The sequence below is a fragment of the Leucoraja erinacea genome, chromosome 33, assembly GCF_028641065.1.
Source record: "Leucoraja erinacea ecotype New England chromosome 33, Leri_hhj_1, whole genome shotgun sequence".
In the NCBI taxonomy this organism is placed as follows: Eukaryota; Metazoa; Chordata; class Chondrichthyes; order Rajiformes; family Rajidae; genus Leucoraja; species Leucoraja erinaceus.
This window is the reverse complement of record NC_073409.1, coordinates 5316126-5330773: the sequence shown is the minus strand read 5'-3', so window position 1 is coordinate 5330773 and position 14648 is coordinate 5316126. Positions and strand designations below refer to the sequence as shown.

Sequence of the window (14648 nt, the reverse complement as noted above, 5' to 3'; positions counted from 1 at the left end):
AAACAGGCCATTCGGCCCACCGTGTCCGCACCGACCTGCGATCCCTGCATATTAACACTATCCTGCACACACCAGGGACAATTTTACATTCAGACCAAGCTTACAAACCTGTACGCACGGCTTTGGAAGCCAAAGATCTCGGAGAAAACCCATGTGGCCACGGGGAGAACGTACAAACTCCAGACAGGCAGCACCCGTGGTCAGGATCGAACCTGAGTCTCTGGTGTTGAAAGACTGTAAGGCAGCAACACTACCGCTGTGTCACCGTGCTATCTGTTTTTGTAAATAATCTGGATTAAATTGCTAACGTTTAATGAGGTGATAAAAATATATGAAGGGAACTGTTGATGTGCTCGATAACCCCATTGATGCACTTAATTTATATTATTATGTATTTAGTCAATAAACTGCAGATACTGAACAGCTTTCACAGTAACAAATACAATTAAGTTATTAGGTCAGTAATGCATGCACTCTGTGTCTTAAGTGGCAGCGTTACACCATCCATCCTTAAAATTGCCACTTCTCTGAAGTGTATGTAATGATAATAATGGATTTTCAAACAATAGGCAAGGTCACTTTCTGCAGATGGGCACGGCATTTTGACTGACCTTAGCCAGGGAATAAATAATCATCTCCGATCTACTTGTGGTGTGTTGATATTGTTTAAAGTCTGTAATTTGGAAGTCATCGCGGTTAGATCTGTGCCGGAATTTTAAGCCGTATTGAAGTTCGGGGGGAAATAATGCATTGTGTCTCTACCTCACCCTTCGCATGACCCATTGTACTTCGCCACCCACTCACTCACTCACTCACTCACTCACTCACTCACTCACTCACTCACTCACTCACTCACTCACTCACTCACTATTGTATCCAAGAAAGGGCGCAAAGAAGATTTACGAGGATGTTGCCGGGACTCAAGGGCCTGAGCTACAGGGAGAGGTTGAGCAGGCTCAGACGCTACTCCTTGGAGCGCAGGAGGATGAGGGGTGATCTTATAGAGGTGTACCACACCATGAGAAGGATAGATTGGGTAGACACACAGAGGAGTCCCTTGCCCAGACGAGGGGAATCTCTCAGAGGCTGTGACCTCCGTAGGTTCGGCAAAACAGACAACCCAGAAAGGTGTAATGAAGAGTTCAGTGTTGCTCGTTACTCTCCAACCCACTGAGAACCCTTCGTTCCAGAATGTGTTGATTTTTTTCTGTCTCTGACTCTTGCTATTAGTAATATTAGTACATGCATTCACAACTGTCTCCTCAATCATCCAGAACAAGCTGCCGTAACTGATATTGACCTACTGTCAAAAAACATTTCTGAAAGACGGAGAGACAGGCAGGGAGAGATAAACAGGAAGAGACAGAGGGAGAGAGGGATGGACAAAGAGACATGTGCAACGAGAAAGAAAGAGAGATAGAGACAGAGAGGGAGAATGAGGAAGCAGAGAGAGCACGGTGGTGCAGCAGTAGAGTTGCTGCCTTACAGCACTTTCAGCGCCAGAGATCCAGGTTCGATCCCGACTACGGGTGCTGTCTGTACGGAGTTTGCACGTTCTCCCCATGACTGCGTGAGTTTTCTCCGAGATCTTCGGTTTCCTCCCACACTCCAAAGACGTGCAGGTTTTTAGGTTAATTGGCTTGCTATAAATGTAATTTGTCCCTGGAGTGTCTCTTTACATGTCCATCTTATTACAAATGTTGGCCTCGCTGAAAAGGATGCAAGCTATCCGGCGACAATCAGTGGGAGCCATCACTTGTTGCAATAGATGATGGTGGTAGCAGAATTAGCTCAGGATACTTCCAGTTCCCAGCCCCGCCACGTGGACACTTCTGCTACGGGGCTGTGATAGACAGCGATAGTGTGTGGGGATCGCTGGTCCGCACGGACTCGGTGGGCCGAAGGGCCTGTTTCCTTGTTGTCTCTCTAAACGAAACTAAACTTAAAAAAGGGGGGGGGAGAGAGAAAACAAATGGCGAGAGGGGGAGGGGGCTGAAGCGAGCAGAAGAGCCTTAAGTCACACAATCTCAACGAGCCAACCACAAATGAATGCTCGCTAAATGTCCAGGAAGTTCAGGGCTTATGAATGAATTCCAAATCTCTGATTTTCAATTGAATGCACAATTGAATGCAGAGCCCTCGTTAAAGCGGATGGCACGAAAGCGGGAGGACTGCGTTTATAAGTGAGCCAACCTTTAGCTGGCTTTGGATTTTCCAGGGTACAATATTTCCACCGTTGGATCGGCAAAGCCAATGAGTGTTGTTTACCTGCGGAGCCAGAAGGGGTGCAGCCGGCTATTGGACGGGCAGCTCCCTCTACCTAAACAAGCAGCCACATCGTTAAATATCTATATAATGAGGCAGAGTACCTCAAGGCAATTGCGGCATCTAACCCTGACTATTTAAGCTCAAATGGGCTTTTACTCCAGTTGCATTGGTCCTGTCCAGCATAGGGAATGCTAAACGCTTTAGACAAGCAGAACTAATTTTAAAACATTACAAGGCCAGGAATTCTGACTGCCCTCTATTTGCAATGAAGGTCAAAAAACCTACAAATGAAAAGACGCAATTATATTGGCTTTCGTTCAATAGACCCTGTCAGGGATCATCTTCATTGCAAATAAACAGGATGCTCTACCATGGTCTTTGTGCCGTCATTTCCACATGACACTCTATAAATACTAATGGACTAGTTAATATTTTGTGGAATATGATTAGAGCTGGTGTCTGTTTATTGATGTTATGCACAGTGAAAGGCCCTGCACGCCTTGTTTTACTTTGGACTTTAGAGATACAGCGCGGAAACAGGACCTTCAGCCCGTGCCAACTAGTGGTTACCCCGTACACTAGGGAATCGTAGAGTCTTACAGCATAGGAACAGGCCCTTCGGCCCAACCTGTCCACACTGGTCAACGTGTCCCATCTACACTAGTCCCACCTGCCTGCGTTTGGCCCAGATCCCTCTAAACCTGTCCCATCCATGTACCTGTTTAACTGTTTCTTAAATGTTACAATAGTAACTACCTCTTCCGGCAGCTCGTTCCGTACACCCACCACCCTTTGTGTAAAAAAGTTACCCCTCAGGTTCCTATTAAATCTTCCCTCCCTCACCTTAAACCTCGGTCCTCTGATTCCTGATGCCCCTTACTCTAGGCAAGACATTTTGTGTGTCTACTTGATCTATTCCTCTCATGATTTTGTACACTATGACTATCCTACTAGTGACAATTTACAATTTTTACTGAAGCCAATTAGCCTAGAAACCTGTATTTGCATTTCCCTCTACAGACGCTGTCTGACCTGCTGAGTTCCTCCAGCATTCTTTTTTTTATTACCCTGGAAATTAAAGTATATTTCCAGTGCTTCTGGCTAGTGAATGTGCAGTGTCTTTTACTATAGGCAGTGTTTGCTATCAGCACTTCACAGACTCAAAAGGTAAGTAGTGAACACACTCTTGACTATTGTAAACAATGATCACCATTTATTCACATAGCCTCATTTTATTCACTTGGCCTAAAATTACACCTCAGCTCCTGTGAGGTAGCCTCTGATGTTCAGGCAATCAGAGAGAAAGATATTTTTCCACTTGGTACTTGCAGAGTTCAATGTTTGATCGTTCGAATTGTTGCTCCTAAACTATTGAGGTGAATTCCAGGTAATCTTCAATCAATTCCTGTGAGCGGTTCCAAAAAATGTCAATTAGGGTAAAGCTACTAAGGGTGGCACCAGAGGTGCAGCAGGTAGAGCTGCTGCCTCACGCTGGTTCGATCCTGACTACGGGTGCTGCCAGTGTGGAGTTTGCACATTCCCCCAGTGACCGTGTGGGTCTTCTCAGAGTGCTTCCGATTTCTCCTACATTCCAAAGAGGTGCAGGTTTGAAGGTTAATTGGCTTCTGTAAATTGCCCCTAGTGTATAGGATAGAATTGGTGTGAATAGGTGAATGATGGACAGCATAGATCCGGTGGGCCGAGGGGGTGGGGCGGTTCTATACTTTATCTCTAAACTAAACTACTATGGTGATCAGAATCACCTGAATTTTTTTATTTTTGAATTCCCATTATCTATCCTTGTATTCATTTTTAACTAACTAGTTTGGTTTAGTTTGGAGATACAGCGCAGAAACAGGCCCTTAGGTCCACCGAGTCCACGCTGAGCAGAGACCCCCGCACACTATCACTATGCTACAGGTCTGAAGAAGGGTTTCAGCCCGAAACGTTGCCTATTTCCTTTGCTCCATATATGCTGCTGCACCCGCTGAGTTTCTCCAGCATTTTTGTTTACCTTCGATTTTCCAGCATCTGCACAGTTCCTTCTTAAACATCACTATCCTACACACACTAGGGACAATTTACATTTATACTAAGCCAATTAGCCTACAAACCTGTACATGTTTGGAGTGTGGGAGGAAACTGAAGATCTGGGATCAGGTCACAGGGAGAACAGGCAAACTCCACACAGACAGCACCCGTTGTCTGGATCGAACCCGGCACTATAAGGTAGCAGCTTTACTGCTGCACCACTGTGCAGCCCCTCTAGTGACATGTTTTAGGAGAATTTCTTTAAAGAGTCAATTGCAAGTTAAAACTAAACTGAAATATTGCCTTATTAATGAAGGGGGCTTCAAGAAAAATATCAAGAGCTGAGAAAAGCTTTTCCAAAGCTATTAGTATTTTATATTTATTCACCTCTTTCATATAGTTACCTTAAAAATGCAGTCCTTTAATTACAGCATATTAATGGCCCTAACATTTTCCCTGTCACTGATCGTCTGATCTTAATAGTTCTCTTATTAATCTTTGTGTAGGGAAGAACTGCAGATGCTGGTTTAAATCGAAGGTAAACACAAAATGCTGGAGTAACTCAGCGGGACAGGCAGCATCTCCGGAGCGAAGGAATGGGGGGCGTTCCGGGTCGAGACGGAAGAAGGGTCTCAACCCGAAACGTCACCCATTCTTTCTCTCTGGTGATGCTTCCTGTCCCACTGAGTTACTCCAGCATTTTGTGTCTACCATCTTATTCATCTTTGCTGTTTTAACTTTTGCCATCCCTAGAGTTGTGCCCGCCACTTGCGTGGGTTTTCTCTGAGAGCTTCGGATTCCTCCCACACTCCAGACGTACAGTTTGTAGGTTAAATGGCTTGGCGTAAATATAAAAAAATGTCCCGAGTGTAGGATCGTGCTAATGTGCGGGAATCGCTGGTCGGCGTGGACTCGATGGGCCGAAGGGCCTGTTTCCACGCTGTATCTCTAAACTAAACTAAACTAGTTTATTAAAAATTAGATAGATAATGGGAAATCAAAAATAAATGAAACTAACACCTAAACGCAACATTCCCTTTTTGAACCAAAGAAACGTTGATCTCAAATCTTACAAAAATAAAAAAAAAATATTTGTACATAACACGTCTTTCATCAACTCTTGTGGACTGTTTTTTTGTTTGCAAAGATTCCTACGAATAGTTTTTCTGATAATGGACTTCAGTATTTCTTCCAGTATGGCTGTCAACCTAACAGGCTTATGATTCCCAAGGCCATACTTCTGACCTTTTTTTAAAGATTGAAACCTCAATAGCAAAGCCCTAGCCCTTTGTTACGACCCCTTTGTTCAGGATAGACTGCAATATTTCCATTGCTACCATCATAATTTATTTGAATACTTTTAGATGCGCTCCACGAGGACCTGTTGTTTTAGGAGTTTATGGCCATATCGCATTTTTCAACACATTTCTTCATAAACTCAAACGTAGACCCCGATCATTTTATTTACCTGTTTTGAACTTGGATTTTTCACATAAAAAATGTTGTTGAAAAAGAATTTTAAAACCTCCACTGGATTGTTAGCCTAAAGCTACACTTGAAAAATATATAGTTAATTTAACACTATCCTGACTGCAATTGGGTACTGATGTAAAACTGGAAAGGGTACGGAGAAGGTTTTACTGAGGGGTACCCTTTTTGCACAAAGGGTGGTGGGTGTCAGATGCTGCCTGGCCCACTGAGTACCTCCAGCACCTTGTGTTTTGATGGAGTGAGGTTCGCCGATGCGGAATTCACTCCAAGAGGATCGATATCCTGGAAACAGTTGCTCGGTCTCTCTGGGTATGGGCCAGAAACTAGTGTAGACAATTAAACAGAACTCTCTTAAGACTTTTAGAAATAGGTGCAGGAGGAGGCCATAGTCGGCCCTTCGAGCCAGCACCGCCATTCATTGTGATCATGGCATTTGATCCGCCATTCCCTGATCTAATCAACCCGTGCCTGCCTTCTCTCCCCATACACCCTCAAGAATATGACTCCCAAACTAGCCACCCTAGATCCCACAGCTCTATCTCCCTCCTCTCTCTCTAAATCACATCCAGTGAGGTTGTCCCCTTGGCCTCCACGGTCCTCTGTGGCAGGGAATTCCATAAATTCACAACTCTCTGGGTGAAAAAGTTTTTTCTCACCTCAGTCTTAAATGACCTCCCCTTTATTCTAAGACTGTGGCCCCTCGTTCTGCACTCGCCCACCATTGGGAACATTTTTCCTGCATCTCGCTTGTCCAGTCCTTTTATAATTTTATATGTTTCTATAAGATCACCCCTCAACCTTCAAAACTCCAGTGAATACAAGCCTAGTCTTTTCAATCATTCCTCATATGACAGTCCCTCCATCCCAGGGATCAATCTCGTGAACCTACGCTACACTGCCTCAATCAGAAGGATGTCCTTCCTCAAATTAGACAACGTACATTGTCCATCCAGCCCATCCACCGCTGGCACTGGAAGAATCTTCACACTGGCAGAGCGCTGGATTGCTCTTCTGGTCATCAAACACCGGCCAGTTAGACATCTGCTCATCCGAAGAGTGAGCTGTGTGGAGATAATTCTCCAAGGTGCAATCTTCTAACTGGTTTTGAGTGGCAGCTAAGGCAGTGAATTCTGTCAAAGCCTCTTTGTAATATGAACTATGACAGACTCACTGATTCTTCAGGGTTATCGGCAAGCCTAACAATCTCCTCCACTATACAACACTACTGAAGGACATCAGAGAAGAGAATTCACGTTGAACTACTAGAAATATGTGTGCAAGAAAGAACTGCAGATGCTGGTTTAATTTGGAGTGTAGACACCGATGCGGAAGTGACTCAAGAGGGTCGATTCCTGGCGTGCGGTCTCTCTGGGTGGCCAGAGAATAGAAAACAGAAACATAGAAAGATATGGACATTCGGCCCTTCGAGCCAAGCCACCATTGGATCTGTCCTTCAACCCTGCCTGCCTTCTCCCATATCCCTTGAATCCCTAGCCCCTAGAGCTCTAATTCTCCTAAATCCATCCACTGACTGGCCTCCATTGCCCTCTGTGGAGGGAACATAAATTAAAAACTCTGGAGGAAACAGCACCTCTCATATTCCGCCTGGGGACCTTGCGTCTGGATGGCATTGGGAACATTGCATTCTCCAGTCCAATTTTTGCTAGCCCTTACAGTGAATCTCCTAGTCCCATTCCTCCTTAACCCTCCTAGGGATTGAACCTCTCCTCCACAAGGACCCTTCCTCAAATTCGATGCATTGTCCATCCGGCCCTCGGGCACTGGAAGAATCCTCACTCCTGGCAGAGCCCTGGATTGCTCTTCCTTCATCAAACCCGGCCCCTCATCCGAAGAGTGAGCTGTGTGGAGATAATTCTCCAAGGTGCAATCTTCTAACTGGTTTTGAGTGGCAGCTAAGGCAGTGAATTCTGTCAAAGCCTCTTTGTAATATGAACTATGACAGACTCACTGATTCTTCAGGGTTATCGGCAAGCCTAACAATCTCCTCCACTATACAACACTACTGAGGAGGGTTTCGGCCCAAAACGTCGCCTATTTCCTTCGCTCCATAGATGCTGCTGCACCCGCTGAGTTTCTCCAGCAATTTTGTGTACCATGGATAATCTAAACTTGTTTCTTGACAGCCATCAATTTATTCACGACCCAGACATTTCAATATCTAGCAACAAATTACATGCTCTCATATCTCTGGGTAACGCACATACATGTAAAAGTCATGACATTACTCAAACAATAACATCCCCCCCACTCCCATTTTCTTTGCATTTGCTTTTTGCATGGGTTGACTAACATGATACGATATGATATGATAGATCTTTATTTATCCCGAGAAACCAACAGTGATAAAACCCAGCAAGATACATGAAACATGAAATTAAAATTCCAGGATCAGGAATGTGCAAAGATTGGGGGGAGAGAGGTGGGAGAGGGGAAGGGTAGTCAGTCTACCCCACGACAGAAGGGGGAGGACATGTACAGTTTGATAGCCACAGGGAAGAAGGATCTCCTGTGGCGTTCTGTGCTGCATCTTGGTGGAACAAGTCTGTTGCTGAAGGTGCTCCTCAGGTTAACCAGTGTGTCATGGAGGGAGTGAGCTGTATTGTCCAGGATGCTCCGCAGTTTGAGGAGCATCCTCCCCTCCAAGACCAACCTCCAATAAATAAAACAGATACGTAATCTTCAAATTGAATGCACAGCCCTGCTTTGCACAGGATGTCAAGGGGAAGGATTGTCTCCAGATACACTTGTTCCCCTGTTTGGGAGTTTGCTCCATTTAAAGGGTAGCACAGTGGCCAACCATAGGAAGGTCCAAAAACCATGACACCAGGTTAAAGACCAACTTCTTCCCAACAACCATCAGGCTCTTGAACACTACTCAACTACGAACTTCTGTGGACTGTCTTTGGTTGCACTGAGGACTTTGGGTGCACTGGTATTGTGGCTATTAATTTATTGAATGTGTTTGTATCATCTCTGCTTATCATGTATCGCACCTACAGGCCTATTATATTACAGCAAGTAGGAATGTTGTTGTTTTGGTGTTGCTAGTTATGGCAATTAAACCCTTTTGATCCTTGAGTACATTAATGGGTTAAATAACGCCAGTGACCAATGAAGGGGAGTTCATGAAAGCAGATTACTCATCGTATATTTTTTCACTACACGTTGATAACATATTGACGATGTACAACTGGGGCACCATCTAACAATTGCCTCCAGCTTTCATCAATGATCCCATGTTCCATGCCAATGGTCTATCTTCCCATGGTAGTTCGCTGAAGATGTGCTTTAAGGATTTGCCACTTTATTTACCCCTCAGACTCCATCTGCCTTAAGTTCATGTGCGCATGTCTGCACTAAATTCGGCAGGGACACTAAATTCTTCTAAACAATTCCTCAGAATCTACACAACTTCACCATGAATAAAGTTACTATACCAGCCGGGTTACATCCTGAACGCGGGTGCTGTCTGTACGGAGTTTGCATGTTCTCCCAGTGACTGCATGGGTTTTCTCTGGATTCTCCGGTTTCCTCCCACATTCCAAAGACGTGTAGACTCATAGATTGTGTTTAAGAAGGAACTGTGCAGATGCTGGAAAATCGAAGGTAGACAAAAATGCTGGAGAAACTCAGCGGGTGCAGCAGCATCTATGGAGCGAAGGAAATAGGCAACGTTTCGGGCAGAAACCCTTCTTCAGACTTCGGACTTGTAGGTTAATTGGCTTCTGTAAATTGTCCCTTCTTTGTAGGATAGAAGTAGCATTTGGGTGATCGCTGGTCGGCGCGGACTCGAAGAGCCAAAGCACCTGTTTCTACACTATATCTCTAAAACTAAAAGCTACTACCACCATTTCTGGTAAAAAAAAATGAGGTTGTATTCATGGAAAACATATGTTTAGGGATTAAAACACCCAATATATCATAGTCAGTTACCATTCGTAGACACAAAATGCTGGAGTAACTCAGCGGGTAAGGCAGCATCTCCAGAGAGAAGGAATGGGCGATGTTATGATTTGTTGTTATGGGTTAACCATATTGAGCTATTTAAAATAGAAGATTTTATGCTGTAACATTGCTTTAAAACAGAGTTGAAAATGGCAAGTATATCTGTTTCATGCTCATTAAGAATAAGTTATTGAGGCCGCATTTGGAGTCTGGTGTTCAGTTTTGGTCAAAGCTGTTGTAGGAAACTGCCAGTAAGCTGGAGAGAGAGCAGAGAAGGGGAATAGAGCTGATGAAGGTTTACCTTTGACCCCAATGCAGATGACCCCTGTTAGACAAGACTGCCGATTGGCTTGAGACCCTTGCACCAGCAGGTCTGCGTCACCATGGTTACATGAGAGACGTCGAGGCATTAAACAGCTGATCGCTGATCCACAAAAGGTTGGGGGTTCAAACAAAACACAAATTTTCATATTGTAGAGCTTTGTGTAAATAATAATTAGCAATGATGGGGACATTACCCACCCCAGTGCTGGGGAAAAAAAACATATATGTTTTGCAAAGATAAAATTAGCTAGCATTACTGCTTAAAGTGCCAGTGTGTCCAACCTCTCTCCATAGCTCAGGCCCTCGAGTCCTGGCAACATCTTCTCCGCACTCCTTCCAGTTTAATGGCATATTTTCTACAGCAGGGTGACCAGACGTGAACACAACATTCAAGTGCAGCCTCACCAATGTCTTGCACAACAAAGTGATGTCAAATGTTGAAAGGTCATTAACCCGCTGTCTGAAGCCTATTGTTCTCTCCACAGATGCTGCCTAATCCCCTGAGACTTTCCTGCAAGTCCTGTTCCTGCATTCAGCAAAAGAACTAGAAAGTTTCAAAATACTACAAATGTATTCGGAAGAGTGGTATTGCTCATTTGCTTTTGAGGAAGGGTCCCGACCAGAAATGTCACCTCGCCAAGTTCTCCAGGGATGCTGCCTGTCCCGCTGAGATACTCCAGCACTTTGTCTACTTTAAAGATAGGCAGAAAATGCTGTAAATCAGTGGGACAGGCAACATCTCTGGAGAGAAGGAATGGGTGACATTTTGGGTATGGAGAAAGGTCTCGACCCAAAACGCCACCCATTCCTTCTCTCCAGGGATGCTGCTTGACCCACTGAGTTACTCCAGCATTTAGTGTCTACCTGGCATTTAGTTTAGTTTAGAGATACAGTGTGGATTTTGGATGATCAGCCATGATCATATTGAATGGCGGTGCAGGCTCGAAGTGCCGAATGGCCTACTCCTGCACCTAATTTCTATGTTTCTATGTTCTTTAGCTAATTACCTTAAATTTGTGTCCTCTGAAAACCAGTTTCTCCTTGAAACCTTATCTGGCGCCTATTTTTGCTTTCACGAGAGAGCTAGATAGGGCTTTTAAAAATAGCGGAGTAAGGGATATGAGGAGAAGGCTGGAATGGGGTACTGGTTGGGGATTATGGGCCATGATCGTATTGAATGGCGGTATTGGCTCAAAGGGCCGAATGGCCTACTCCTGCACCTATTGTCTATTGTCTATTGAAACAAGCGCTTTGGCCCACCGAGTCCACACTGATTAGTGATGACCCGCATGCTGGTTCTATCCTACACATCAATCAATGGATAATTCTATTTCTACTTCCAGTTCCGACCATCAATCACCCGTGCACCAGTTCTATCCTGCACACTCGGGACAATTTACAGAAGCCAATTATCCTACAGTCACGGGAAGAACATACAAGCACCATCTCCGAACACGTGTCTCTGGCGCTGTAAGGCAGCAACTTTACCATAACAGCACAGTGCCGCCCCATTGTGTACAGTTCAGCCTGCCCCATTACAGGAAGGGTGTGGAAGCATTCATTGTAGGGGGTGCAGAGGTGGTTTACCAGAATGCCTTCTGGATTAGAAGGTATTGGCTACAAGGGACAAACTTGGACTGTTTTCTCAGGAATGTCGGAAGGTGAGGGGAGAGCTGGTAGAAATACCCAGAGTTGTGAATCTGTGGAATTCTCTGCCACAGAAGGCAGTGGAGGCCAATTCACTGGATGTTTTCAAGAGAGAGTTAGATATAGCTCTTCGAGCTAATGGAATCAAGGGAGAAAGCATGAACAGGGTACTGATTTTGGATGATCAGCCATGATCATATTGAATGGCGGCGTTTCTATGTTCCTATAACTACTCTCTGGGTTCAACATCATGGTTCTTTAGCTAATTACCTTAAATTTGTGTCCTCTGAAACCCAGTTTCTCCTTGAAACCTTATCTGGCGCCTATTTTTGCTTTCATTGCTACATTTAATCTCAATTCAATTCCATTTATAATATGACCAAATGAATTGTTTAAGCCTGAGTTTTGAGATGTCTTTTAAAAAAAGTCCTAAATGCTTCAATCAGCCATTGAAATGCAGTTTTTAAAGATTAATCTACACCTCCCACAGCATGTGATCAAACAAATGCTTTGTTTTCATTGTCAAACATATAGTCAAAGTATCCTCTCCTATGGCATCCTGGTGTGGTTTACTAGCTGCACTGTGGCTGAGAGGAGGATGTTGCAGAGAGTTATAAAAACTGCACAGAGCATTACAAACATTCAACTGCCCTCCTTGGATGATATATACAGGGCCCGATGCTTGCGCCGGGCCACAAACATCAAGCAGGACACATCCCACCCTGCCAACCACCTTTTCACTCTGCTACCCTCTGGGAGGCGATTCAGGTCTCTGAAGGCTCGCACCAGTAGACTAAAAAATAGTTTCTACCCATGTGCGATAAAATAACTTAATTCCAACAGAGAACACTGGGGAAGCAAAATGTAATTCCAAGAAATGCAACATTCTTTTAAAATTCTTTTTAAATACTTATTTATTATTTTACTAATAAGTGTACATATGTGTCAATGGTTGGCGTGTTTGTATTTTTTAACCAGAGGAGATGCAATGGAATTTCGTTGGACAGTATTGTGGGATGACAATAAACGTATTCATTCACAAGCTGTCCACAGTACACAGATACATGATAAAGGGAATAACATTTAATGCAAGATAAAGTCCAGTAAAGTCCAATTAAAGATAGTCCGAGGGTCTTCAATGAGGTTGATAGTACCAGCAATTAATGCAACTCCTGGTTGAAGCTTTTTTACGTTGGTAAATGTGATGGAGATGCCATTTGTCCACCATGCGCTAAGAAAAACCTTGCAGAACCAAAACTAAAGGCTGAGGAAAAAAAACATCCTATTCATAACGTTCACAGTTCATAGCTCATAACAAAAAAAACATCTTCTTCTCATCTGAAAGTGGGCCTGCCTTCCCCATTAGCCCTTAATCACTCATTAGCAGACATTTGTCAATTTTGCACTACAGTTCCTACTCTTCTGAACTACTGTCTCTTATTCATCCCCAGCTCAAACCCGTTAATAACAGCATTCTTGTTTATGGTGGATCGGGTAGTGCACTCTGTCCAAATACATCCTTTCATCTTCGCGATGTATGCTCGAATCGAGCCCACAGTAATAAGATGAAAGTCTCATCTGTGTCAGCTGAAAAGGTACTAAGTGAAATGAGGTCCCAGTGCGCACAAAACTATGATACAAAAAAAAACACCCGCTAATTAAGATTAAATTGGCAATCCCAGTCAGAAAGTCGACAAAGACAACTGATGCAGGATGTGGTAATGAAAGCAAGGGACTTACAAACTTCCAGCAATCTGGAGAGCTGGATTCAGTCTCTTTTCCAGTAGGCTTTTCATTAATCGCACGGCCTCTTGTACAGATACTTCAGAACACCACACACACTCAAACCGTGTCACATTAAGCCTCAGGACTTTACTGCTCATTGGCCAGTCAATTAAGCCTCTCACCTGCTTTGTATCTTTGTTTAAAGGGTGTTTTTTCTTTACTTGTCTGAAATTGGAGTGAAGCCATTACTCACCGGAGATTCACCGAAGATTTCACTGGAGACTGTGTTTGGCCTCGTATTTGGATGATGCAAAAAGTCAAGTGTGTTTTTTGTCATACGTCCCAGATAGAACAATGACATTCTTACTTGCAGCAGCGACACAGAACGTGTAAACATAGTACATCTTCTTCTTATCAAGTCCACATACAAGATTAGAAGTTGTTCGGGCAGAACTGAACACACGTCTCGGCATCTGCATACCATGGTGTCCGTCTTGTCGCTTCTTGTGCGTGGTGGTGGAAAGATCGGTGGAAACGGGGGCGCAACGTTAACGCTCTTTCCTTGACCCCAACATAGTACATGGTAAAGAATGTCATAAATGAGAAAACAAAAGCACAGTGTGTATTATAGTATTCAGTGTGTATATGCGCACACACACGTGATGGTGGGTGTATGGAACGAGCTGGCCAGAGGGGGCAGTTCAGACAGGGATTATCGCAACGTTTAAGAAACAGTTGGACAGGTTCATGGATAGGACAGGTTTGGAGGGATATGGACCAAGCACAGGCCGGAGGGACTAGTGTGGATGGAGCAAGTTGGCTGGTGTGGGCAAGTTGGGCCGAAGGGCCTGTTTCCACGCTGCATGGCACTATGATTCAATGACATACACACACACACACACACACACACACACACACACACACACACACACACACACACACACACACACACACACACACACACACACACACACACACACACACACACACACACACACACACACACACACACACACACACACACACACAAAAACAAATAAACAATTTGGTTTAAATCAACATTTGCAGTTCTTTCCTAAACAAACAATAAAAGCTGATTGAATAAGAAGTGAGGATTTGCAGCAGGATCTTAATCAGTTGGGCAGGCGGGCGGATGAATGATTGAGCAGGTACTATTGCAATCTTTAAGAAACATT

At 44.1% G+C, this 14648-nt stretch overlaps 1 long non-coding RNA gene across 1 annotated transcript in view; it reads right to left on the bottom strand.

Moving 5' to 3' along the window:
* LOC129712571 (uncharacterized) overlaps positions 1-14077 on the bottom strand; it is a 107766-nt gene extending 93689 nt beyond the window's left edge. Inside the window, exon 1 of the long non-coding RNA XR_008726090.1 lies at positions 13468-14077. This is a non-coding gene — a long non-coding RNA (uncharacterized LOC129712571). The remainder of the gene's footprint in view (positions 1-13467) is intronic.
* Between the last annotated feature and the right edge of the window lie 571 nt (positions 14078-14648).